This window comes from Bison bison, unplaced genomic scaffold, assembly GCF_000754665.1.
Source record: "Bison bison bison isolate TAMUID 2011002044 unplaced genomic scaffold, Bison_UMD1.0 scf7180017864508, whole genome shotgun sequence".
Classification (NCBI taxonomy): domain Eukaryota; kingdom Metazoa; phylum Chordata; class Mammalia; order Artiodactyla; family Bovidae; genus Bison; species Bison bison.
The window spans coordinates 16,761,370-16,766,235 of NW_011495064.1; positions in this window are offsets into that span (position 1 = coordinate 16,761,370).

Consider the following 4,866-nt stretch of genomic DNA (forward strand, 5'->3'; position numbering starts at 1 on the left):
ACTGCAACTACTGAGCCCACCACCAGGGCAGCCCATGCTCCACAATGAAGTCAAAGAAAAAGAAATAGAAATTGTTTCGTCCGTTCTGTCTGTGGATGACACTGTGCTCACTATCCTTTGGAAATCCACCTGGTATGATGTCTACTTACTTCTTCTTTCTAGGTTGGGTATCCATTGTGGCAGACAGACTAGGGCAGCCCCCGTGATCCTCGGCCTCTGGGGATTCACACCCTTTTATCCCCTTCCCCTCAGTAAAGGCAGAACTAATAGAATGCAGCAAAGATGACATGATATACATGGTTATGTGTATGTGATAACCTCACACATGACTGTAAACCATCTTGGTAATAGATCTCCTATCGTTTGCCTGGTCAGGTATGGTTTAGCCCGGTCCACTGATTCAGAGTCTTACAAGGATCCAATCAAGTTATCAGCGGAAGCTTTGGTCTCATCTGAGGCCTGATTCTGGGGGAAGGGGCTGTTTGCAGCTGCTCTGGTTGTTGGCAGCCTCCAGTCCTTTGCATGCTCTTAGACTGAAGGCCTCTGTAGCTGGTTGTTGGCGGGAGACTACCTTGCCATGTGGTGCCCTCTAGAGGCACTCACAATGTGGCAGCTTGCTTCTTCAGAGCCAGTGAGGGAGAGTCTATGGGTCATAACTGTATACAACCAGAAGACTCAGTTATTTTAACTTGCTTCATCTAATTGGGGTGAATTTGCACCTGCAATTTATGTTAGGATTCTAAAACTTGTGACTGTGTTTACCTTGACAACATCAATATAAATGCAGTTTTTTCATTATTTGCATAATTATATGGTTCAGGGAATTATGGAGTAACATTGACTGTCTTGTGAATTCAGACAAATCTATTGTGTAAGCAAGGAACCTGTATAAACTATTAAATCAGCCACCAACCGACCACTTGACCTTCCTTAGACCAGAGTGTCTGCCAAAGTAATAAATTGTACCTTGGAGGGATAAATCAATTTCACTGCCATGTTCTATCTCCTACTTCCTTCCCTTCTTCTTTCCAAATGTTGCACGAAAATGTGATATTTGGGCACCAAATCTCTTGGATCCCATGATAACCTCCTTCTGTCTTCAGAAGTGTGCTGCGCACTGTGCCTACAATGATCTGCATTCTTGTCTGCATATGTTCCTCCCAGTGATGGTTTTGTTCATCCTGATTCCGTCAGTGATTAGCTTCACAAACACACAACTGACAGAAACCATAAAATGAAAGTGTCCATATTTTAAATTAACAGAAAAAACTTTTACCACACCACCAATGAGAATTCCCTTTAGCTATTATGATATCAGATCTTAGCCTTGACAAAACTGTAAAGTCTAGGCATTCATTACTGGAGAGGTTCAAGATCCTTTATTTTAAAATCATCTTTCTGCGGAAACTAGACTTGTTTCATCTTAGATGTATGGTGAACTGACAGAAGACCAATCAAGTGCAAAGTCAAATTCAGTGAGGGAAGTCTGGTTTAAATTTCCCCAATGAATTTTTAACCAAAGCTGCACTTCCGCTTGGAAATATTGTGAATGGTTTCATTTGTGCCAGGATTACTGTAATTTTGCAAGGTAAATTTAACATTGTTAGATTAAGTAAAAATAAACAGCTGACGAACACAATTTACAGAGGTTAATGGAAAAGGTTCACGTGTATCCCCCTAAATCTTATAATTCCTTCAAAGAGTTGTTAACGTTTATATTTTATTTTCATAATGTAGAACTCCTTCCTGACTTTCCACCATCTTTTCAATATTCCTGCTAAAATGTATAAACCCATCCTTTACTGATGTTCTTTGGACTATTCATTCCAGCAGCTCTGATATATTTTTTATTAGTTTAATACAACAATTCAAGTCAAAGGAACACAGTTCCCCGCAATTTGATAGCACCTAGAACTTCTGTACTTTGTGAACAAAGATAGAATACTTTAGAAAATACCTACAAGGCATCGAGACTCAGATCCATGCAACGCATTGGGTCATTTGAGAAATAATATGCAGGCTTTTTTCACATCTTCCCTGAGGACTTTTGTTTGGGTTTCCTTTACATGTATACATTGAAATTCTTTGTAGATGACTGCAATAAAAAAATGTATTTTCCTCCACTGGCAAAACCAGAAGAAACTGGCATATTACTTTTCCTCATGAGGTCTTTGATTTTCTCCCCTAATGCCTGTTTTAAGAGAGTCTACTACTAATTTTAGATTAAGAGTACAGAGCTTTTCTGTTTCCATAAATGTTTTAATGCTTCATTCCCATAGACAGGCTATTTGGGGAGCTCTGTGAAGCTGTTCTTCTTGAGAAGTAAAATATTTCCCCACAAAAAGAGAAGGGAGGTTTCCAGTGAAAAATGAAAGCCTGGTGAGTGTACTTGGAGCTCCTTAGAAGAGTTCATTCTCACATGGAGAACTGTTTGCTCCCAGAAACTTATTCCCCGCTTGCCATGTTCCTGCCAGTGTCAACGCATGCACCTTTCAGCCACTTCAGTACACTACGGCTGTCATATCCTGACCAGCATGGACTTCCTTCTTCCTTTCCGCTACCTCAACGAGGTCATTCACTCCTTTCTGTCTCTCTCTCTCTTTTTTTAAAAGAAACGTTTTCCTCTCCATCTGTGCCTGGGATGCAGATACTCTTGCTTTTCCCTCATCAGTTCTGGCTGAGCTCATTGTTCAACCTATTGTTTCTCATGGATAGGGCTTTGCATTAGAAAACCATAATCTAATCACTAAGCAAAAACAGGGAGTGGAATATTTTGTTTGCATTCAGAGGCTTTTCATTTACTTTTGTCATATTTTCTTTGTTTTGTTAACATCCATATTTTCAAACATCCATGTTAGTAAAGTCTGCTTTGAATTCGTCCATATTAACTATGGCTAGCCACAATGAGAGAGATTTTGTCTCTCCCTTAAATACCATCAGTTTGCTCTTTCCACTGCTTTTGCCCTGCTTCAGGTAGCTCCTCGAAATTAATTGGGAAATCGATTTGACTTTTTAACCTTTATGTGTAAAAACTCTTGTGGTTTTCTTCATCGGGGTCACTGGTATGGTGTTTAAAGTTACCCTTATTTTTCCATAAAACAAAATCATTTGCCTCAAATCTTTTTATTTGTATACATGTCTTATTTTAATTGAGGTATAAATGATATTTAACATTATATTAGTTTCAGGTATACTACATACTGGTTTGATATTTGTGTGTATTGGGAAATAATTGCCACAATCAGTCTAGTTAAGAATCTGCCAACATTCATAATTACAGAAAATTTTCCTTCTTGTGATGAGGACTTTAAAGATTTACTCTCTTAGCAACTTTCACATATGCAATATGGTATTAACTCTGGGCTTACCCTGATAGCTCAGTTGCTAAAGAATCTGCCTGCAATGCAGGAGACCCCAGTTTGATTCCTGGGATGGGAAGTTCCCCTGGAGAAGGAATAGGCTACACACTCTAGTATTCTTGGGCTTCCCTGGTGGCTCAGAAGGTAAAGAATCTGCCTGCAATGCGGAAGACCTGGATTCTGTCCTTGGGTTGGGAAGATCCCCTGGCGGAGGGCATGGCAACCCACTCCAGTATTCTTGCCTGAGAATCTCCATGAACAGAGGAGCCTGGCAGGCTACAGTCCATGAGGTCACAAAGAGTCAGACATGACTGCGTGACTAAGCACAGCACATTATTAACTCTAGTCACCAAGCTGTAATCTCAAATTCTTTTAAGAGGGTGGGATATTAATAAACAAAATAATTCTGTAGACTGATGCTTCTTATCCTTTAGTGAGCATGAGAATTATCTGGAGTTAAAACACAGATTGCTGGGCCCAGCCACGGAGACTTTGATCACAAAGTGCCACTGCTTCTCCAAGTGTTACCAGCGGAAACCAATATAAAGAGAAGCTTGTTGAGGTGTTAAGTGTATAATCATTGACCAATGATAGATAATAGAATTGTATGAATCCTATGTTACTACTTATTATTTAAATAATAGCAGTTTTAAAAACTCTATCCCTTAATAAGTTTTAAAGCATGGTATACACAGTATAAACGTTAAAAAAAAGCACAAAATATGTATATCAGAAATTAAACTGTTCCTTCTTTCCAGATCTCCACACCCACTTTGAAGAATCAAGCATGTTTAATATCTTGTTAGAGTATGTGCACTTAACATTTTGAAAGAAGCTGGGAACTGCCCTCTATCTAATAGTTTATGCCAGTTTATACTTCCATCTACTGTTATATGGATGCTTATTTCTCCACACTTCAATGGTATCGAATATCCAAAATTTTGATCTGCCAATCTGACATGTAAAAAATGACATCTAATCTTTATTTTACTTTGTGTTGCATTAAATTGTGGCAGAAGTTAAACAACTTTGAGTAGCAAGACTGTGGGCAATCTATTAATTTTGTGCAAAAGCTGATTGGTTTTTAAATTCGACTTCATACTTGCATCCAAGCAAAAGTATCTGCTTTTTTTGTTCGCCTTTGGTTGAATCTTGCTTTGAAAAGTGCTGCGTCATCTCCTTTTGAACATAAAGAAACAACTATGGTAACTCTCCTTGTCTGCCCTTTTCCTCCTTTCCCCCAGGAAATTTGATTTTTTTTTTTTTTCCGGACAATCTTTTGAAAAATGAAGGCTTAGATGTAGATTTTTTTATGGTCTGTATAGAAAATAATACATCTCCAAACCCAAGCCCTGCTTATGGAAAATGACAGCTGACAGCTAAACGGAGGTTATAGGAAATCAAAGAAAATGTTCACTACAGTGCAACGCACCAAAGCTGAATTTTCCTTAAATTGTTTATTGATGCTCACTTGAAAGAAACACACACACACCCCCCCCCCCCCCCC